The sequence below is a fragment of the Rhinolophus ferrumequinum genome, chromosome 18 (genome assembly GCF_004115265.2).
Source record: "Rhinolophus ferrumequinum isolate MPI-CBG mRhiFer1 chromosome 18, mRhiFer1_v1.p, whole genome shotgun sequence".
NCBI lineage: Eukaryota > Metazoa > Chordata > Mammalia > Chiroptera > Rhinolophidae > Rhinolophus > Rhinolophus ferrumequinum.
Window position 1 is genome coordinate 8,878,192 of NC_046301.1, and position 23,964 is coordinate 8,902,155.

Sequence of the window (23,964 nt, forward strand, 5' to 3'; positions counted from 1 at the left end):
AAAGGTGCTGGCTCAGGTAGTAAATAGCCATCAACTGTGATTGGATGGCCATCAGCTGTGGCTAGTTGGCCGTCAGCTGTAATCAGTGAGCCATTGGCCACTAATATAACTGCCGTGGCTACACTAGCAGAAAATGGGGGCTAGCAAGAAGATGGTGGCTGAGTTAGCAAGAGCGGATTACAGTTAGCAAGTGGAGTCAGTCAGTTGGCAGAAAAGCAGACAGCAAGTTGCACGTCGTGTGAATGCAGCCCCCAGTAGGACTATAGTGGTATGACTCCCCTACCTATGGCTCCGTGGGTGTTCCTTTTTGGCCTAGCCACATCCTGCGTTCTTATGTGGGGAGCAGGAGCAGAGACTGTGCATGCCACTCTGCATGACACTTTATGTCATAGGTGTCCTGTGTGCCCCAGTGGTACAGTCTCCCTGATCACTTGTGTGTTCCAGGAGTGTCCCTTGTGTGGGTTGTGTGTGCCCTCCTGTTGTAGTTGAGCCTTGATTGTTTTGGCCGGTTAGTGGGTGGAATTGACTCTCAGGGTGTCTGGCTGTGAGGACTGGCCATGCCCACAGCATATGAGCTGTTGTGTGGGGACTGAACTCTCAGAGGTGGATTTGCCACAGTGGGCTCCTGTGCTTGTTAAGAACACTCTTTGGGTATTCCGCTCGTGGAGCCAATTGGTTGGTGCTCTGTTGTGATCTGAAGCCACCCTACAGGTGTGTTGTTTGTGGTGCCTCTTGGGAGGGGCTCCCATGCAGGCCAAGTTTAGCTGTTGACTGTGACAGCCCAGGGCTACCTTGTAGAAGCTACAAACCTATATGCAGTTGGTTGCTACCTGTGCTTTATCTGGAGGCACATGGGGGTGGCCACATTGAGAACTGAGGCCAGCTGCTACCAGTAGTGGGCCTGGGGCAGCTTAGCAAATCGTCCAGGCCACCCCTAGGCCTGTTGCCACCTGCCCGTGGCCCATAAGGCTCTGCCACTGAAAGAGCCTCCTTAGGTGCATGGGGCCAGGCTGGTTGCCCTGGTGACGAAAATGCCTCTGCTGGTGCTGTGCAAGTTGGGCATGGTGGGGTCCCAGAGAATCACTGGGGTAGGGCAGGTGGTTTTCACAAGGTTAATGCAGAGTCAGTTCTTGGGCCAGTGCTGAGCCAGTGTCCACTCTGCAAAATGCTCAGAGAACACCAAAGCCAGCCGCTGCTTGCCTCAGGCTAGCAGATCCCCAAGAGTTGTCTAAAAAAGGCTGAGCACTATTTGGGGCTGACTGCCTGCCACTGAAAGTGTCTCAGGCAGCCACAAAGCTGCTGTGTTGGGATAGTTACGAGTTTTAGTCCATTGCTGCATTAAGGATGCTTATTCTTTGGGCAGAGGGAATGTGGTGCTTTGTGTGTTTTCCTGGTTGATGCTAACAGTACTGTCTGCCCACCCAGCACTGTGTCGTTTGGTGTCTGCAAGTGTCAGACTTGGGATGTTACCATTGATTGCTATGGATAGTTTTCTTCTTTGCAAGACTTGGGATGTTACCATTGATTGCTATGGATAGTTTTCTTCTTTGCAGGGAAGATTTACAGGTTTATGACTAGAGTGAAGATATTTTTACCACATCCAAATAATTCTAAGCCAACAAATATAGGATGAGTAATTATTCTTACTATTTTGATGTCAGAAAGAGTAAATTTATAATAACTCTGCTCTTCTGCTAAAAAGAATCGGTGTCTTTCTTTGTTAGAGAATTATTTTAGACTAGTATTTTGGCAAGTATGAGAGTTTTACTGTCTGTTTTATGATAGCATTTTCTCCTTTGAGAGAGAAAGTTACACAATAATATATATAAAGAATCATATAATGCAGCAGTATTTGAATACATCATTCATTATGCATAGGCTTGAGATCATGACCTGAACTTTTGAATAGGTTACAAAACAGGCTTTTCAGTTTGCTTAGAATTGATCAAGGCTACAATATTTATGCCACATTTTTCAATGGTCACAAGCTGCTTTCAGAATCTAGAGGAGGTCTTTGAGTTAAGTACAAAGATCCAGCGATAAATATAGAAAGACAATGGTCCATTCTTTGTTACTTAACAGCCTCCCTCAGGATGTGACTTATTAGGTTCTTACGTCATGCAGTTAAAAAACACATACACACAGAGACACGTATACAAACACATACATACACACAACTTATTGATTGATGAAGAATGTGGATTAAGTGTTAGGCTGCTATTAACCTTCTCATGCATTTCCCCAAAGAAGCCCAGTAAGTAGAAACACAAATGTATGGAAATCATTTTAATATTACTTGATATTAATTAATATTACTTGATACTGTAATATTACTTGGAAGGAAATTTTAGCTTTGTTGGCAAGGAAACATTTATTACTAATAAAAGCATCTCAAAAGATATCAGACAATCAAAGTGATAATAGCGCACCTAACTGGGACAGAAACCATCAGTTAAATAAGAAAATTAACGAAAGACCAGTAGAGAATAAAAGGCAAAGAAAGCCTATATGTGTAGTTTTTAGCATATAAACATAAAATTTTAAGAAGTACTGTTGTGCAATGACATGCACAGTCAGCTTTCAAAAAGTGTTTGTAGAATTAATTTGAATAACGTAGGAAAGAGAAAGTGCTACAAACTAAACTGAACTAAAATATTCAGTTTAAAGGACCAGATAATCCAAAGGGGGATCTTTATTTGTTGCTGTCCCCCAAAGGAGCTCAATTTTTCTACGTACCTATCGTTCAACAATGTCTATTAGTGCCTTCTTCGTGCCAGTCACAGAGCTGGAGCAAGGAAATGAGATGAGGAATAGACAGGGAATGAGAGGAATGTAAACAAACACGTGCCATCATGGAAACACGTACAAAGATCATGAGCAGGCAGGAGGCAGAAAGAGGAGGAAGGCACTAGTAACTCTGTCAGGTGGCACAGTAGAGGAAATTAAAGGAAATGACTTGGTGGAACTCAGATTTGAGGGCAGATGCTGGTTTATCAGGAAGGCGACATACAAGGAGATTCTGGGTAGCAAAACATGGGCTAAGATGGGGAGGCATGAAGCAATGCAGTGTGCTCAGGAAATCCAGTTTGGCACTGGCGTTTCTGAAAGTGTAAGGTTTGAGGAAGACAGGTCAAATAGGAGGCTGGAAAGATATTCCAGACCTGGGTCATGGAGACTTTCCATTCCATGTTAAAGGCCTTGGGATTTATCCAGCAGACTCTGATCAGCCATCCAGTTGTTTTAAACAGGGGACTGGCAACTGAAATTTGGGATTCTTGCTGAGATTTTGTGTGGAGCAGGTTTCTCTAAGGACCATCCATACACATTAAAATCTTCCACAGTGCTTGTTACAAATTCAGAGTCCTGAACTGCACCGCAGATCCACTGAATCGGAATTTCTGGTCGGAGAACTTGGGAATCAGCACCTTCACCTTGTTTCCAAAAGGATTTCCTTGTACCCTGCAGGTTCAAGATCACTGCTGTTTAGCGTGGGCTTGAGGGCATGAGCAAGACCTAATGCAGGGCGATCAGCTAGGAGGTGATACGATACTTCAGGTGAGCAAGTTTGAGACAGTGACAATGGGCCTAGAGGGATGAAGGGGAGCTGATGAATGTGATAGAGACATTTTGGAGATAAAATCAAATGGAGATGGTCAGTAGACTGAGTGAGAGGGAGGGTTTCAAGCCAGGTTTCTGACTTAATTGGGTCATACACCAATAGTTACTAATGTTTTAATAAATTGTATTTTTTCTTTAAGAGTTAAAATTTTTATGCATCCCTAAATTTGATTTGTTTCTTTTTGGGGCCAATTCGTTGTTTTTTTGTTGTTGTTGTTGAGTTTTATGGTAGAAATAATGGAAAAATATGTCAATTTATTGCACTCTGTTACAGTCAACTTGTCAGGAAAATATTTATTTAGTTGTATTTCCCAAAGTAGCTCTTTGCCTCTATGAATAAAATGAACAAACAGCTTTATTTCTGACATTTCTGAGAGAACTTATACTTGCAAAACGTAAGGTCTAATTCATCACACAACCAATGCCATCAGAAGCATGAGCGATGAGCTGGAGAGACAGGGAGGTGTAGTAAACGGGTCTTTTTTTTTCCCTCTTTTTTTTCTTTTTTTTTTTTAAATATATATATTTTTTTTAATTGGGGAAGGGGAACAGGACTTTTATTGGGGAACAGTGTGTACTTCCAGGCCTTTTTTCCAAGTCAAGTTGTTGTCCTTTCAGTCTTAGTTGTGGAGGGCGCAGCTCAGCTCCAGGTCCAGTTGCCATTGCTAGTTGCAGGGGGCACAGCCCATCATCCCTTGCATGAGTCGAGGAATCGAACTGGCAACCTTGTGGTTGAGAGGATGCGCTGCAGCCAACTGAGCCATCCGGGAGCTCAGCGGCAGCTCAGCGCAAGGTGCCGTGTTCAATCTTAGTTGCAGGGGGTGGAGCACACCATCCCTTGCGGGACTCCAGGAGTTGAACTGGCAACCTTGTGGTTGAGAGCCTACTGGCCCATGTGGGAATCGAACCCGCAGCCTTTGGAGTTAAGAGCACGGAGCTCCAACCGCCTGAGCCACCGGGCTGGCCAGTAGACGGATCTTTGAAGTCAGGCAAAACCTAGCAAACTTTGTCAAGTACATACATTTGTCTCTGTTGCTGTCCCTTTTCCATCTCTTCCTTTCTAGTCCTGTCCTAAAGAAGAGCCACCTTACATACCACTTGTGTCTGTTGTTACTAACTCTTGTTAGCTAATGTGCCGACAGATAAGAACCAAGGCTGTCATTCTTTTAGGACTGGCAGTGCTCCTGCTTCCCTCCATGCCCCAGCCGCCTCCAGGGTTAGGTGGGCCAGGAGGATGTGGGTGGAAAGGAGATACTTCACTTGTAGGCCTGCGTGATCTGCATGCTGTGGACCTAAGACATCCTGCACCATCTTCCGGCTCTCCTCATCTCATCCCTGCCCTCCCTTAAATGGCTGCAAACTTCTGCATCAGACTTTGCAGGAACAGGTAATACTTTTGTTATGTCAGGCCACTAAGACTCCAGTGCCTTCTGTTGCGTAGCTTTTTCTACTCTGATCAACGTGTAAGTTATTTTTAATTTCATAGGTGACTATTAAGGGTATTTAAGTCATAAATTAATGAAGCTAATGACGGAATGACAGGCATCGGGGTAAGTCTTCTGGGATAAAAGGGGACTCTCGGTACAGCCTTGCGTCACATCGTGAACACTACCCTCTTTGAGCCCTAAGGGCATTGTATTGACATCAGAACTTGCCTCTTACCTGTTTGGTCCTACTCCCATCATGTTTTCACTCTTTTTGATTTGTAAAATGGGGTGATTAATACCCATGTAATAGAATTACTGTGGGGATTAAGAGATGCCATATGTAAAATGTCTAGACTGGCGCCTAGCACATAGCAGGTGCCACAGCCATCCTGGGAGAGCATCAGAGTTGTGATCCCATAATTAACTTTGAAAGTTTCTGATGCGATTCACAGATGGTGTTATGTACATTAGTGACATCTAGTAGTTTTAAAATTCTTATTTAAAAGTTGAACTCTGCATATTCCAATGACTCTGACTGCCCTACCCAAGTTGATGTATGGATAAGTGCCCAATAAATGGTAACTATTGTTATTTTTGTGAGGACTGGACATTCTTAAGGCTCAGAAAGGCTGACTCTCCACGGCCTGGGCTATCAGCTGGGCGGTAGCGTGCAACTCGTGGACGGATGCCAGTCAAACTGATTTGTTCTAAAGGCCTGAGAAGAAACTGGACTGAGCATAGTAACTACGTGTTCTAGTCCTGTTTACCCTTGGATTGTTTCTTCCCATAAACAATAGCTGGAAAAGCGTGGAATAGGAGTGGGGTGGTAACTTTCAAAAGACCTGGATTAGACCTCCATAGTTCCCAGCTTTACTACTGTGTGACCACGAAAACTCAGTTAACCACTCCACCTTCATTTCCAAAGCTTTTTTTTTTTTTTTTTTTTGGAATGACAGCTTGGACTCGAGGAACTTTAAGGATCCTTTCTCTAATCTGTTATAACCCAAACATAATTTAAGTTCCACACGGCTCAGTCTCTGTGTAAGAATGAATTCAAAGAAATGGTGTAGGACCCAAGAAGTAAATAGAATTCTTGAAATGTTATTTTAGTTTCTCAATAAACTGCCAAAGTGGGGTGTACCCTTTTTCTGGAGGGCTTCTTTAAAAAAAAAAAAAAACAAGAAAAAAACACCTTTATCGAGATACAATTCACATACCTTACAATTCACCCATTTAAAGCATATAATTCAATAGATTTTAGTATGGGGTATGCACACCTAATAGAGAAAAAGCATCTTAAAATCTCTCTGTCGTCATAAAAGCTTCACTGTCATGCTCATTCCCTTCCACATGGACATCAGGTGCTCCCCAAAGCTCTGAGTCTCTGATTGACACCCCCAATCCTGACAGCCTCTCAGGCCTCTCTCCCTCCTTCCTTCTTTTACCACCTCTCTCAGCTCTTTAATATATAGATTAACTGCGACTTGCCCATTTTTCTATTCTCTCTCCATGTGCTCACTGTTCAGATTGTGAGCAACAAAGGAGAGTCCAAGAGCCTGGACTATGAGAAATGTGTCCCTTTAGACAGAAAAGGGGGGCACGGGGCATGGAGGGAAGCCTGAAGTCCCCCACTGAAATGGTTTCCCTGTTGTCCTGTGCGTGCACCTGACTCGTTCTCCCACTCGCTCCTCCTGTCAAAGTATAATTTATGTGTTCTTCCTCTCCGTTCTCTTCACCTCTGCCGTCGGTTGTGCTTAACCGGAAGTGCATGGTGCTTCTGAGGAAGGCCTGGGGTTTCAGGGGATAGGCGCCTGAATTAATTTCTCTGTCTGACACAGATTCCACTTGTCTCACTTATGCTGTGAAATTGTAGGTGCTGGGTTTCTGCCTTCCCTAAGGGGAGGGATACTCTTGACAGCATCTCCGGGATGGGGCGGTGTGTCCGTGCAATGACAGGCAGCCCTGTGTGCTGCAGCAGGTCCTCTCCTGATAAGGCCACGCCAGGCCTCTCGGCTCTCCGGGAGGCATCTCCATGCCGTGCAAAAACTTCACTGTGAACCTGTTTGTTCCCAGTGTTGTTTTACTGACTACCACACTGATGAAAGTCAGTTAAAGAGTAAATATTTAGTAAGCACCTGTCACGTTCCCACTGTGCCCTAAGTATTCTGAGTAATGCACGGTCCCTAGCCTCATGCAGTTTGAAAATGGAGAAGTATGTATAAGCACATTGCACTTTCTCCTATTGGACCTCAAAAGAAGCTTATCTTTTAGGACACACTTAATATTTTTAATATGGAAAATATTTTTGTAATAGATTGATATTGAATAAATAATAATACATTGTTTAAAAATTTTTGTAACATATAGAAGTATGAAGGAGAATGTATAAAGGATGGCAATTTTTGCTTCCTAGCAACTGTTAGAATTTTGATGAACATTCTTGTAGCCATCTTGCTGTGCATATACACACACATATATTATATATACATAATTTCACATAAATGGATTTATAATATGGTTACTAATTGTAACCTGTTTTTTTTTGACTCAAAAGTGTGTCAGGAAACGGTTTCTTTATCAGTAAATGTAGAAGGGCATCATTATATTTAATTATAGCAGAGTATTCAATTGTTTCACCATACTCTGAGTAATCCCCTATTAATGAAAATTTAAATTATTTCCAATTCTTTAAAATATTCTAAATAATCATTGCATATATGTCCGTTATGCCCTTTGCATAAATTCCCTGGAGGTGGAGTTGCTAGGTCAAAGGATATGAGCATGTAAGCTTTTGACACGTAATGCCACACTCCCCTCAAAAAACGTGCCCCTTGATTCAAATGCTGTCATCCCCATGGCCCACTCTGGAGGCCCCCAGATGGAACAAGCTTCTGGCCTCCTGTGTGTCCCTGCCAAGGACCTCTCTCTCTGTGGCTATCTTCCACACTCAGGGAGGCCAGAAATGCCGGAAGTGCCAGGATTTGATGTGACCCCTAACTAGTAAGTGGCGGTGATTGGTAGGTAAATGCCCCAGTTTCTTCGCCCCTTGGTGGGACTACTGGGGGCCAGGGGTGTTCTCCAAGGCCTCAGAGGAACTCTGTCTGTTGCCTGTGGTGGTGTCCTGCTCAGTAACTCTCTGGTTCTCTTTCCTCCCTTGCTACATGATTCCCACTCCTTTACTTGGCTTCCTGGGGCTTACACTCGAATCTTAGTCTCAGGGCCTGCTTTTGGGGGAACCCAAATGAAAGCATCCTTCATATTCCACCGATGAAGTGTGGAATGAAGAATATCCCCCCTCCCCAAGATGTCCACGTCTAAATCCCTGGAACCTCTGAAATGTTACCTTACATGGCAAAGGGGGCTTTGCAGGTTTAATTACAGATTAAGAACCTTGAAACAGGAAGATGATCATGGATTCTCCAGGCAGCCACAGTGAATCACAGGAGTCCTTAAAAGTGAAAGAGGGAGGCGGAAGAAGAGGGTCAGAAGGAAATGTGAAGAATAGCCAGAGAGATGCAGTGTTACTGGTTTTGAAGATGGAGGAAGAGGGTCACAAGGCGAGAATGTGGGCAGCCTCTAGCAGCTGGGAAAGGCAATGGATTCTCTCCTAGAGCCTCTGGAAAGGAACCAGCCCTGTCGACACCTTCATTTTAGACCTGTGTTGGAGTTCTAATGAACAGAACCATAAGAAAATAAATTTGTGCCAAATTGGTGGTAATCTGTTATGGAAGCAATAGAAAACTAATACAAAAAAGTTCAATATTACAAGGGAACTGACGCCAGAAACATCATATGGCAGTGCTTGCTCATTATTCCAAACGAGGGGCATGAACAGTGAGGCCCTGCAGAAGGAAGAAGTCGTGAAATGTGCTCCCGTCTCTGGAGTGCAGTTGGAGTTTGCTCGTGGGTGAGTTTCCATACATAACTCAATGACCCCTAAATATAGGCGTGTGGCCAGAAACTCTCCCAGTAAGCTGAGGGTTTGTGTGAGTTTAATTTACTTGAAAATTCTGTCAGGCTTGAAACAGATTTAGGGTGTAGAACAATTATCTGGGAAAAACAAAAAGTTATTAAAAAAGGGTCATCTAGGGAATTTGTTAAAAATGCAGATTCTTGGATCTCATTTGCCAGAGGTTCTGATTGAAAGGCCTGGAATGGGGCCCAAGAATTTGCATTTAAAGCCAGGTTATTCTGACACATACTGCTTTAGGGACTCTCCCACTAGAAACCCCTGTTCCTTGGTGGCTGGGGATGGGGTGTCTGTAGAGCCTATCCTCTCAGGCAGGTTGTGTAGGCGAGATCAGAGAGAAGGGAATTACTATAAGTTATCACTATTGTATCATGTGAAAAATCCTAGTTTAGTTTCTTTTTGGGGGAGTGTGTCACAACAGTAGAGTCAACTAAAGCCTGATTTTAATAGATGGAGGTGGCCCGTGTCACCAGAGACAGAATATCTGGGCCCCTGCACCTCTGAAGATTGTTTGATCTTATGGTTGGTTTGCCTGCAGTAGCATTTCCTCATTTGGCTAATGGGCATATCATGTCCAGATGACCTTGAGGAGCCAGGTCAGTTTGGCTCTTACTCACGGGGAGAAGCACGGTCAGACATTTGGAACATCCTAAGGATTACAGATGTGCTGAAGGGTGTCTTGGATCTTCTCCAGTGAGGGCTGTGGAGGTCACCTGAAAAGAATGCTTGCATTTGCCTCCAGCCTTTTTGAAGGAGGGTTTGTGCTTGTCTAGCTCCATGCAGCTCTCTGAAATGTCAGAAGATAAGAAATGCCTCTCAGCACGAAGGCTTCCAGACACATATGTGACAAGAAATTTGGCATCAGCTTTACAAGTGTCAGATGTCTAGGATAAAGCAATATGGGTATAGTATTTCTTGTGCTATTTTGGTGCCTGGTGCATGAGCCCGCAGCATTAGAAAAACTGCTTTTCAGCTTTGGTGATAGCCTTACTGGCACGTGGTGTGCATGTCTGAAAGTACAGTTGGGTCACACACTAGTGATGGGCCACAGCAAGTCACCTACAGTCATGGTACCAAGCTTCAAGGCAGTGCCCTTGGGGGACGGAGGCATTCCACAGTCTCTGATGACCTGGGTGGGGAAGCCACAGAGCTTCTGATCAGATAGAGGGTGCCGCAGAAGCATTAATCAACTCTTGCAACACCCGCACAAAGTTGGCAAACAGGCTTATCCTCACTTTTCAGGCAGGCAGCTAACGCATGGAGAGATCCAACGAACAAGGTCACAGACTCCGTCAGTTTACGTATCTTACTGTTTAACGATGTCAGGTGAATGATTTCAGAGTGAATTTCTACTTGATATAGTTCAGGGGACATGTCTCTTGGCGAGAGAACCTTTCTGGCAGTTGTGACCTGCTGAAAGAGTTGAAGTTCCCAGTCTGGCTGTTCATTGGTCAGGAGCAAATGCCTGGGGCACTGAGTGTAACCACCGCCATAGGCAGTGTGAAAAGGGGTGTAAGAAAAAACAAAATATGGTAAAGAGTGAGGTTGTTATGGCAATACTATCTAAATAGGAATATTGTATATCAAGTCTGAGGGACAATACACTCCTCTCACCCAAGGTATTTGACACTGCCTCCTCTTTTAATTTTATTTCTATTTAATTCATGTATTTTTAAAAGTCCAGTGATAAGTTGTGGACACCATAGTTTAAGAAGGTCAGAAAGAACTTAAAGTGTTGAGTCCCCTGAATGATTCAAATGTGGAAAGAGAAGAACTGTGATAAATGGGGAAAGCATTGCTATTAAGTTGTAGAAAGAAGGTTGATGGAAAAGTATGCGGTCTGTAAATATATCATAAAGTATTATTTTGTAGAAGGCAATTTAATTCTCTATTGATGACAACAGTTGAAAAGGTGGGTTTATCCCAGAGCACAGAAGGTTTAAAGAACCATAAGAAAGAATTTTCTGGCATTGAGGATGTTAAAAATTAGAATAGGCTACCCAGAAAGGAACTGCCCTTTTTTGAAGGTATCTTATAAGTAGGCTAAGTCAGCGAGGCGTGCCTAATCAGCAGGGGTATGGCCCCCACGATGCCCGCCCCACCGCCGTACCCTCAGTGGGCAGCCTGGTAGGGATGGTGGGAAGATTTTTTTTTCTTTCAACTTTTTAGTTTGAAATAATTTTAGACTTACAGAAGAGTTGCAAAACTAGTACGGTCATCATCTCTTGGTGTCTACAGAGGTTTGGTTTCTAGAACCCTGACAGATACCAACATCCAAGGATGCTCAAGTCCCTTATATAAATGGCATAGTATTTGCATAGAACCTGTATATTTTCCAATATACTTTGAATCATCTCTAGATTACTTATAATACCTAATACAATGTCAACGCTATGTAAATAGTTGTTATACCATACTGTTTAGGGAATTATGACACACAAAAAAATGTCTGTATATGGTCTGTACAGATGCAACCATCGTAGGCCTAACTGCGTAGTATATGTCAGCGACAATGTGACTTTTTCTCCCCCCAAATATGTTTGACTTGTGTTTGGTTGAATCCTTGGATGTGGAACCTGAGGGTACAGAGGGACGACTGTACATAGAATTCTCATGTATCTTTCACCCCGCTTGTCCTAATGTTAACATTTTACACAACGGTAGCACAATTATCAAAACTAAGAAATTCGCATCACTGCAAAGCAGGGGCGGGGACTTCTGCGGGAAGGCAGAGTAGGTAGGGCTGTGGACATCCCCAAATCCTTCAACAGAACAGATCACTTTTATTTGTTTGATATTGGAATTCCACATGAGACTTTGTTTAAACAGATTATCTGATGACAAGAAATTTAAAAACCATAGATCTAGAAAGAGGGGTAGTTTGACTTCTGCTACTAGGATTTTGTAGTTTTGGTAATTATTTTACTCGTCAAATAATTAGAGAGTAAAATGTGTTTGGTAAAGGCATTTATTCCTATAACTCAGTGCCACATACACTTTTTGTTGTTTCTTGATCCCTTCCGGCTTGTCCTGCCTCTGGTAGGGTCTTTATACTTGCTTTATCCCCAGCACCAAAAACGATTCCTGGCCCATAGTCTATGCTTAATTAATATCTGTTCATTGAATCAATTTTGCACTCTCACCTTTTCTCATTTCTTCACATGGCTTGCGCCTTACTCAAGTATCTGCTCATACCCTCCATGACCACCCTAAACTAAACTAACATTCTTTCTTTCTCTCTTTCTACCCTGTGCTGTTTTATTTATTTTCTTTTAATTCAGCGTACTTTTCACTACCTGAAAGATGATTTGTTTGTTAATATATTTGTTAAAAGTGTATGGTCTGTCTCGTACTAATAGTAAGCTCCTTCAAAACAATGACCTTGTCTTGTTTTTGTTGAATCTCTGTGCTGGCACGAGAACTTCACTTACGCATCTTTGAATTTACAGTTTGCATGTACGAAAACCAATAGTTTAACTATTTTTTCAGTCAGATCATTGTATTTATAAATTTACTTGTTCTTTTCACTGATGTTGGAAAATTATTTCTTATTTTAATCTCAAATAGTGATACTGCAGCTGCTAACCCCGTAGGCATATTTTTGAAAGGAAAAGGATAAATTTTATGAAACTCTTTGATCTCTAAGAAGGGTGATAACTACATTCAAGGTGGTTGTATTGTCCTTATTAATTAGTGTTATGCAAAAGAGAAAGAACTGCAGCCCTGTCAATGTCATGGGAATCATACCATCCACCAGGTTAATAGGAACTCAGGTCCCATTAAATGAATTAAAATCATTCAAAATATTATGCATGTAGGCATCGCACAGTATGACAACTGGGCCACTTCTTAGGGCTCACTATACACAGAGAAGGATTCAGATGTTCTTGTTGTCTGTCTATGTGGATGTGAACAAAGCATCTAATGTATGTCTGCTATTAAATATATATATATATATATATATATATATATATATGTATTCTTTGTGCACAAAGGCAAAAATAAAAAAAGGAAAACCTTATCATGACTCAATTGTGTGAGATTTTGGAGACGCCAGTTTAGAGCAGCTCAATCTGGAGCTCTATGCTTTTGCCATGGCATTTACAGTTTAAGAGATGGATGTAGACTTCCTATTCCGTCACACTGAGTTTGATAGGCAGAAAAATAGCCTCCAAAGGTGTCATGTCCTAGTGTCCTTGGAACCTGTGAATATGTTAGATTACATAGTGAAGGGAAATTAAGGGTCACATGAAATTAATATTGCTAATACAATGGGGAGATTATCCTGGAATATCTGGGTGTCCCAAGGTAATAACCGTGTCCTTAGAAATGAAAGAGGAAGGCAGAAGAAAGTGTCAGAGTGTAGTGATGTGGGAAAGACTGACTATTGCTGTCTCTGAAGTTGGAAGAGGTCATGAGCCAAAGAATATGGGCAGCCTCTAGAAGCTGGAAACGGCGGGAAAAGTGGATTATTCCCTAGAGCCTCAAGGAAGAAATGCAGCCTTGGTTTTAGCCTAGTGAGACCTGTTTCTGACTTCTGGCTTCCAGAACTGATAAGATAATAGATTTGTATTGTTTTAAGCCACCAAGTTTGTTGTGATTTGTTACAGTAGCAATGGGAAACTAAGATACTGAGTCTCATTCATACCCCTGTGAGACCTGCCACAGGCTGATCCCACCCAGCCCATTCAAATTCATCTCTCTTTCCTATCCAGTTCCCACTCTCCTGGTCCAGTCAGGTCACTTTCCTCTCTGCACACACAGTGTGCTCATTTCCGCTCCCTCGCTGCGTGCCCTGGTGTGGGTTTCTGTGACTGGGAAAGGATTTCTCTGTCTTGCTAGAATGACACTGTGGACATGATTTCTTCTTCCCATGAACTACTCCATCAACCTCGATTGCCCTGACTCTTCAGATACTCAGATGTTAAGAGGTTTCAAACAAAATGAATTGAATTTTTGCCCTGTGCTAGCACCGATGGCATGAAAATGAGGAAGATTAAAAGGCTTACACATTGACTAGTTGAAGAGATATATATGAGGTCGGACAATTACGTTCGCAAACTCATCCTAGAAAGTGCTACTTGCCTCATTGCTGAATATCAGTACGGTCACCTTCCAAGTACTCCCCTTGGGAAGCTGTGCACCAATGCCAGTGCCAAGTCCACCCTTCAAGGCGATTTTGGAACTCCTTTTCTGGAATGGTCATCAGAGCTATCATCATATTAACCTGATGTCCTGAATGTCATCAAAATGTCTTCCTTTTAATATTTCCTTTATCTTCAGATAAAGAAAGAAGTCACTGGGGGCCAGATCAGGTGAGTAGGGAGGGTGTTCCAATGCAGTGATTTGTTTACTGGCTAAAAACTCCCTCACAGAGAGTGCTGTGTGAGCTGGTGCATTGTTGTGATGCAAGAGCCATGAATTGTTGGTCAAACGTTTAGGTCGTTTTTGTCTAATTTTTTCACACAGCCTTTTCAGCACTTCCAAATAGTGAACTTGGTTAACTGTTTGTGCAGTTGGTACAAATTCATAATGAATAATGCTGCTGATAACAAAAAAGATTAGCAACATGGTTGCAACAAGTTCACAAACTTAATTGTCAGATCTCCCATGCACAGAAGCAGTTACAACACAACATGCCATCTACTCTGACTGACATATCTTTAGAGTTCTGAAGGAATGGAGGGAAAGGAATGACTGCTTCATGGGCCATGCGTGAGGCGTGCAGGTAAGCTTTAGGTACAACACAGATAAGGGGCTGTGTGGGCCGACTCATGAGCGATGAGGCCTCTGGTTCATTTATGGCATAGGCACATTCCCTACATCTCAGAAAAGTTTTAAGATTTTTTTTGCTTTGTCTTTGGACATAACAGTTGTCAAGACCTCGCTAACGTAGAGAAGAAAGATGGCAGCAGGGCGCCCCCGACACCCCACCCCCTAGATCTGGAGCCACAGCAGTGCTTACAGTGGCCTGGCTAGCGCAGCAGCCCCTGACTCACTGTTTGTGCAGGCACCGAGATTAACACAGGAAACGAAGTGATTTTAATGACATTAACATACTGATTGCAGTTAAGTGCGCTGCTTGTTCAACAGTCCTTCAGTAGGCTAAGAAATATTTAATTAAAGTAATGGGAAACCAAAAACATTTTTTATTCATGGTATTACACAAATATGTTTCTCATGCCTTCAACTACTAGTTCTATGTTTGTAATTCGCAAATGTATCTATCTCGAGTCGTTAATTCTCACTTTCACTCTAGTTCCTGATTGAAAACCTCTTATAGGAAATTTCTAGTGAGAAGTTCTGTCATCATATCAGCGTTTACGTGTCCAATACCAAATTCATATTATCTAAGAACTCCAGTAATCTCTCCCCAAATCTCAATTTCTGTTATCGACATCATCAATGTTACAGGCCCCCCAATTTTCCATATTGAGAGCAATATGAAATTCTGGAATAGTTGTCAGGATTTGGGAATTTAGTTTAGATTCTGCCGCTCACATTTACGTAATTTTGGTTAATTCACATAATCTTCAGGATCTGTTTTCACATGTGCAAAATGAAGGGTCTGGGTTAGAAGCTAGATGACTCACTCATTTATTTAACACACACCTTTGTGGCATCGGTGATGTGTCCGCAGTCATTAGCAGAGGCTGGTATGGGCTGTGACGCTGACTTCGCCAGACACAAATGCTGGCATCCCATACCTGTGCTCTAAGTGTCTCCTGCATCCATGTACCACTGAGCCGCACTGATCATGTGCTCCCACTGTCACTGGTTGGCCCTTCCTTCTGCCTCCTGACGCCATTATTTAGTGAGGAAGGGTTCTCCCTGCCCCACTCGGGGTGCTTGCTGGAGGCTCCTCCCTGTCTGTCAGTCTCCCTACCCTAAGCCAGGCTGCATAGTGCGCTCTTGTCAGGTAACTCTCCTCCTCAAGAATCTAATGCTTTCTATTGTCTCTTATACATGAGGACCCGTTTTTTAGACTGTTGTCAAGGGTCTTCTGTAATCTGCCCTTACTTCATGTAATCTTATTTCTATTTTCCAAACATGAAACTCAGTTACCATCAGGCCAGGCTCCTAATTCTTCCCCAAACACGGCTCACATCTGTATCTCTGTACTGGCTGAGACTCTCTCCTGATATACTTTCCTGGACCTGACTTCCTGACTGTCTCCAAACCCCGAGGCTAAGTGAAAGCCACACATTCCCTAGGAAGGCTTCCCCAGAACCCCCAGGCCACCACCATTCCCCCTCATTTGTTGTCCAAGCCCCCACTGTGATTTTTGTGTATTTTGCATATCTGGCTACAGGACATTATAGCATCTTCATTTGTTAAATGTGCAGGTCTTACAGCCTCAATGTATTTGGGAGTTCTTTGAGCACAGGTCTGCATCATACATTTCTTTTATGGCCCCGCCCAGATCCAGGGACACCAAAGCAAAGGTTAAGACTGTGAATTCCTAAGTCTGGCTGCCTGAGTTCTTAACATAGCTTCATCTTTTCTTAGCTGTGTGACCATGGGCAATTTACTAACCCTCTCTGAGCTTCCATTTTCTAATCTGTAAAATTGGGACTGTAATATGACCTGACTCAGTTGCTAGTTAATATGAGTAGGGGGTTTAGAACAGATCTTGGTATATACTAAGTATTCAAGAACTGTTATTTCATTGAATTATTGTTAGAATTAAATGAGATAATTCATGTAAAATCCTCAGCATAGCGCCTGGCCTGTAGGAAGTATTCAGGGACTATTAGCTTTGTTGTTATTATTCTATTTAACAGATAAGGAGGATTTTGGGGAAAGAAAATGGCCATCATCATAATTATTGTCAAGTATTTAAAATTCATGAGGTAACGTTATAATGATCTCTATTTTTTAACTGTAAAAAAAGATTTTTATTAAAATAGAGCTAACATACAATATTATATTAATTTCAGGGGTACACCATAGTTATTCAATATTTATACACTTAAAGAAGTGATCACCATGATAACTCCAACAACCAAAATATATGGAACACCACGAATTTGTGTGCCATCCTTGGGCAGGGGTCATGCTAATCTTCTCTGTATTGTTCTAATTTCAGTATATGTGCTGCCTGAAGTGAGCACTGATCTCTATTTTTTAAAAGATGAGGAAACCGAGGTTTAGAGAGGTTACGTAACTTAACGATGTCACACACCGAGAAAGTGATGGAACAGATTAAACACCCAGGAAGCCTGACTGCAGAATCCGTGCCTTTTAAACCATTATTCTCATGCTTCCGTCCTGACCGAGGCAGTGTGAGGAAATTGTGATCTGGTAATGACAACAAACATGGAATCGGGGTTCACACCGTCCTGGTTCCCATCCTGGCTTTACCACTTACCTGGGCAGGATATTTAATCCTGCAGAGGTAATGTTTCCTTATCTGTAAGATGGGGACAATAATACCTCCTTCGTGTGATTGTGGTGGGAATTAAGAGGTAACATAAGAAAAGCCCACAGCACCGGGGCCTGGCCTGTAGCAGGTATTCAATGCATTTTTGATTCCTTCTCCTTTCTCTCCCACCTGAAAATTTGAGTGAAAGGTTATGCTTTTTAGTGCACTTGATTAGTCTGTGATATGAATTAAAATGCAATGTAGCGACCTGAGAAGCAACCCATAAGAGTAGGTATTTCATTGTCCTGACTGGGTTATAAATAACCACACATGGCTGGTATTCATGACGCGTGAGCACCTGGCCCAACTTATTCATGACCACTGTCAACGCTGTGTTTCTAAGTAGATGGAGTTCTTTCTACACGTTGTGGCACATTCCACTGAAGAAAGTCTTTTGTGAAGCAGGTGGGAGGGGGTGAATAAAGAATTTGAGATTGCAAATCTAGTCCGAGTTGGGAATGCTGGCTGTGCGGCTGTGCGAGTGCAGAGCGGAGAATGCCTGGGCTGTGAGCAAGCATTTCACGGAGCCATTCGAAGGTCTTAGCCCTCTCTGATGAGTATGCCACTGGAATTTTCCTAGGATTGTTTTATTTTAGTCTTTGGACTGACTTGGTGGTGACACAATCTGTGTTTGAAAATAGCATGAATAATTAGGCTAGAGGCAACATTAATGTCCCAAGATGTTAATAAAGCCAGCTACTAGGGATTCAGAGATAAGAAGTCCCTTCCCAAACTTGATTCCTAAGTAGACACAGGTTATATGATATGTTTCAACAGCCAGTAAGAGAAAACATCAGCCCCTTGCAAATGTTATAACCTTCAAGCAGGCAGTACAGAGGCTACGCTTTCTTTTTCTTCCTTTTAAAAATTTAATCAAGACGTGTTACCTTACACAGTGCGGAGGCTGCCCTGTGACTGCAGTGCTCCGTGGAGGGCCAGCTGCGGGCCAGTGTAGCCGGCGAGGCCGGCAGCCCGGGCTCCCCTGCGCTTTCCCGTTCTGCTTCCCGTCTCAGCTCTCACTGCAAAGACTTCATAATACAAGTCTATCCCATTTCACAGGACTATTTTAGGAGTGAAATTATTTCCTAAATGTGTCCCGCTTAATAATTTGCATCAATGCATGTGAAATATTTCACATCTGTGATAGAATGAAAGCAGTTGATCATTAAGAATAAAACCTTTAAATAGCTACATGAGAAGAATGTGGGTGATTTTACCATAGAGATGAGATTAAACAAGTAGAGCTCTGAATGTAGATTGTCTGAGTTCAAATTCTGGCTCTGCCACTCATTAGCTGTATCATATTGGGCAGGGTACTTACCCTGTCTGAGCCTCACAGGGCCTCCTGAGGATTAAATGAGACAGTCGATGTAAAGCCATAACATAGTCCCGGCGTGGAGTACCTCTCATAAATGTCAGCTCTTTTCATTGTTGTTAACACGAATATTACAATGGTCTGCAAGGTTGGACTCTCGAAAACGGAAATGAGATGGCATTTAAAAAGTCTCTACACTTAAAACTGACTAAGAATACCCTTTTGAAGAGAGTTGCTCATCTCTAAAGAGGACCCTGGGACTCTCTTCGTGCCCTTCGATTGGCTAGGAGAACCACAGCGTGGAAGAAGTGGTTGATATTATCATCTCTAGAATCTCTACACTTGCAGTCCTGTGACAAGACGACACCATCAAAGAGAGAAATTCAGTTTAGGTTTGCTCAAACACCTGCTTCTCCACAAAGTCTGTGAGGACTCCATCAATCTGGCCATTTGTCCAGTCAGCCAGCCAGCAACATTTATTGCTCACCTACCATATTTCACCATATTTTTTGCAGCACTGAGCATTTTGCTGAGGCTGCAAAAATGACCAAAACCAAGTTCCATACCTTAAGACATTTACCAACTAGTAGGGGAGACAGATATGAAAACAAACGGTTTTAAAAATATTAATAGAGGAACATACAATACCAAGGGAACTCCCAGGAGCATACTGTCTTTATTTGGCTTTTACTGAATTCTAAGCAGTTTGTAAACGTTGAGGCATTGTGGTAGTAATAATTTTAGAGAGGGGAAAAAAAGGAGGTGCTTCCACACCAAGTGTACACGTCTGTTGTACGACACATTCTGACTTCAGAAATGAGAATGGGTGAAATGTTTGTACCTTGCCCTTAGGAGAATACAGACAGTGGGAAACAAGGTTCTAAAAGAGTCTCTCAGAGCCCCACTCCAAAGTGCCTGTCTTTCGAGAGGCGAGTAAAGATTTAGGGAAGGTCTTGCTGGGGCTTAGTCTCCTGCAGTATTGATGAGTGAGGACTCAAAGGGGCGCAAAGGAGGGTGGTGATTGAGCGAAGAGCTGACAGAGGGGTGGCTTGAATGACAGGCCTGAGTTCTCCACATTCCCGCCCTGGTGAGTCCGAGAGGCTGAAAGAAGCAGCTCAGACCGGGTCGCAGGCCCTTCCTTCTCTCATTGAAATAAGGGGGCCCACAACCGCAGTTCATGAAGTCAGTGTCTCAGAAGGATTAATTGATTAAGAGCCTCTCCTTGTGAAGAGGCTTGGAAGAGCCCTGGGTTCAAAGTCTTTGAGATAAACTGACAGCTGGACTTGTGCTGGCAGGTCCTCAGTGCCTGCCTGAGGGCCACAGCTACTTACCTTTGTAAAACTGCATCCTTGTGGACTTCAAAATACATACAGTTTCAAAGGTGACAATCCAGGAGTTGTGTAGAAGGCTGTGTCCTTACGCATTGTGGGCAGAAGCTGATACAGGCAGTAATCAGGCTTCTGTCTGGACCATAGCTTAACCCTGTGCGTGCTGCTGATTTCAGTGTAACTGTGGCACCTTCAGTCTTCTGAAGCCTGAGCGGCACCGTGACTTAGGGCGAAACATGGCCTTTGGGCAGCTACTGGCCACTCTTTTATGCAGATAATTAACTGGGGGGTAAACAACGTCTGTGGGCCTATAAAAACAGTGAGGACAATATTGACCTCAGTGGTTGTTGTGAACAGTCAGTCGTGTGATATGACCCAGAATAATGCCTGCCAGAAAAAGGACTGACGTTTAGAGTTTCCCTGCTGGCTGTGGCAGCCAGTCATTAAACAATTCTCCAATGATTAATTCTCAGGAAATAACAGTAGTGAACATTTACTGAGTGTTTACTATGTGCCAGACACTATTCTGGCTGCTTTACACATGTTATCACATTTACTCCTCATAATAAGCCTTTGAGACAATACTATTATTCCCTATTTTACAGCTAGATAAGGAAACTGAGGCTCAGACAGGTTCAGTGATTTACCCAAGTTCACAGAGTTAGCCGAGTATTAGAGCTCGGATTCCCTCCTATGTGGTTTGACCCTGGAGCACATGGATCTAACCACAGTATTCTGACGTATGTGAAGGTGGTAAGTGGGGACACCAGAACTGTGGCATTCTCTCCTCACTGTGACAACCGCCGTGGGCTATGGGAACGGTACCATTTTGGCATCTGGTGGATTTGTACATTTGTGAACATTAGGCACAGAATCCTAGGCAAGGAATTAGGACTTCCATAGACAGCAAGGGGCTGTGTGAAGGGTGGGCAGAGTAAGTCAGAGGAGGGCCATCCGTGATCACACAAGTAAGTGGTGGCCACTGTGTAACTGGGAAGGCTGGGGAAGGGTGACATTGCTGAGGTCCTTCACTATTCGAATCCAGTGAGTGAAAGGGGAGAGGCTCTGTTGTCAGTGATCTCTCAGGTGCACCCACAGGCTGATGGAATTGAGATTATATGGTTTTTATTACTCTGATGGTTTTTAACAATACGAAGGTTCTCTCCTCACTGTTGAGATTAGTGAGAATGGTGGATCTGAGCTTGTCGCGGTGGCCCCACAGTGGTTGCCTTAAGACAACTTTCTTAAAATGTTCTTATAATTTGGTATAGTTCTAGACTTTAGTTTGACAAATGGACGCAGTTTGTTTCCTTTTCTGAACTAGAGATTATCATAGTTGTGTGTAATTATACCACAGATATACCTGATCAGACACATATTACATCTACTTAGGCTTACTACCCTGCTAAGTATCGGGTAGGATATGAAGGAAGTTGAAGCCCCACTCCTGTCCTCCAGGATATTTTAATTTTGATTAAAGAGAAAATGAAAACACCACTGGCTAAGATTAATTGCTGTTTTACGGATTAAGATCACATCTAGCAAAATTGAATTAATTGAAACATTTTATGAGGAAACTCGTGAAGTTTTACTGGCAAAATTATTTCAATGTTTACAGGTCTGAACACTTGACATTTGGATGTGAGTGTAGCTGAATGTTTATGAACAGAGAATGATGGTTAATAACTATTTCTCCAAAGAGGTTGAAATGTTTAGGAGGGATAAAACAAGGCTCTTTTTAAATTAACACATTTACTAATAGACTAGATGCAGGGATGAATAATATGTGATATAAGTAGTAATTTAAACCCATTCATGATAATGACCCACAAATGTCTGTCATCTGAGGGAAGTCATTTAATGTCTTTGGACTCAGGTGAAATTAAATATATATATATATATGTATATATATATTATATATATATAATATATATATACATACATATATATAAATCTTATCATTTTACATGCATTTGCCAAGAGATTTACATATGCCATATCATTTGGATCTTACTATAACCCTATGAGGTAGATACTATTATAATATGCATTTTAATCATGAAGAAATGAAAGCTCAGAGAGATAAATAAATTAACCCAAGTTTGCATGGTTACTAATTGACAAACCGAGAGCTCAAACCCTTGAGTCTCTGACTCCAAAGCTAATACTTTGATCCTCTCCTCCCATCTATTTTACAAGGATGGTGGTTGAGAGTAATATGGGGTCATGCAGGGTGTCATGCGGGGTCTCTGGTCCCGCTCCCCACATAAGAACGCAAGACATGGTGAGGCCAAAACAGAACACCCATGGAGCCAAAGATAGGGGAGTCACACCACCATTGTCCCGCTGGCGGCTGGGTTGGAGACACAGGAAGCAGGAGCCAGATGATCTGAAACCCGCCATGCTTCTCTGCCAACCAACCTCACTTGCTAACTGCAACCCGCCTCTCTGCAATCTGCAATCCACAATCGGCTGCTAGTATAACCACGGCAGTTATATTAGTGGTTAATGGCTAACCCGTTACAGCTGATGGCCATCCAATCACAGCTGATGGCCATCTACTACCCGAGCCAGCACCTTTCCACGTGAGGCCGAGAGCCTGGAAACTGCTCTCTGGGACTCTGTCCCCACATGTGGGATTATTGCATTCAGCAAAATTCAGAGATAGAGGTTCTAAAATTATCAGGACTAATGAGGATTTGCTGTGACTGAAGCTGTTTCTCTGGTCAGTGTTAGCTCCCTTGCAAATGTCTCAGGTGCAGATGTTAAAGCGGATGCCTTGAGCTCAGCCGGGTGTGGCAGATGGAGGGGACCCTCCACTCCAGAAGTGGCATCCAGTGGGGGACTGTTGAGCCAGCCAGCTCTCCTCTGTGTGCTGTGATCTTTTCAACTCGGATGGATTAAGTCTTTAGCCAAAAGTGCTTCTCTGCCTCTGGTATTCTTAATTCAGTAAATTATTTCACAAACTTCAGCGTTAGTAGACACAATCAACATGTCTCAAAATCAGTTCCCTCCTTCAGAGGCTACTGACTGGTTTGTTTACCTTTGGATTCTGTGGAGTAAGTACTGTAGCAAATAGTTCTTTGCATTTTGTTTTCATTTTGTGCTTCTCTCTCTCCCTGTGCTTCTAATTCTGCCATCATACCATCTAATGTACTGCTGCTCTCCTCCTCCTGGTCCTCGCCTTCTTCCTTGGTGACCTCTGAAAAATGGTGTTGAGCGATTTTGTCAGCGCCATCTCGTAACCCAAGGCGCTGCCCTGAGCTGATTTCCTCATGGCTTCTTGAGTGGAGACGTGCCACAGATGCTAAATCTCCTGTGCCCGTGTTGGACTAGGCCTCCAATCTACATACTGGAACCCTGTGCCCGTGTTGGACGAGGCCTCCAATCTACATACTGGAACCCTGTGCCCGTGTTGGACTAGGCCTCCAATCTACATACTGGAACCCTGTGCCCGTGTTGGACTAGGCCTCCAATCTACATACTGGAACCCTGTGCCCGTGTTGGACGAGGCCTCCAATCTACATACTGGAACCCTGTGCCCGTGTTGGACTAGGCCTCCAATCTACATACTGGAACCCTGTGCCCGTGTTGGACTAGGCCTCCAATCTACATACTGGAACCCTGTGCCCGTGTTGGACTAGGCCTCCAATCTACATACTGGAACCCTGTGCCCGTGTTGGACTAGGCCTCCAATCTACATACTGGAACCCTGTGCCCGTGTTGGACTAGGCCTCCAATCTACATACTGGAACCCTGTGCCCGTGTTGGACTAGGCCTCCAATCTACATACTGGAACCCTGTGCCCGTGTTGGACTAGGCCTCCAATCTACATACTGGAGACCAGAAGTCCCTGGGCTCGTGTGGTTCACGCTGGTATT

The 23,964-nt window shown here is 43.1% G+C and overlaps 1 non-coding gene across 1 annotated transcript; it reads right to left on the reverse strand.

The window, feature by feature from the left end:
• Positions 1-17,021: 17,021 nt before the first annotated feature.
• LOC117038599 (U6 spliceosomal RNA) lies at positions 17,022-17,129 on the reverse strand. Its single transcript, XR_004425692.1, has one exon. It is a non-coding gene; the product is annotated as a U6 spliceosomal RNA (small nuclear RNA).
• Positions 17,130-23,964: the final 6,835 nt, after the last annotated feature.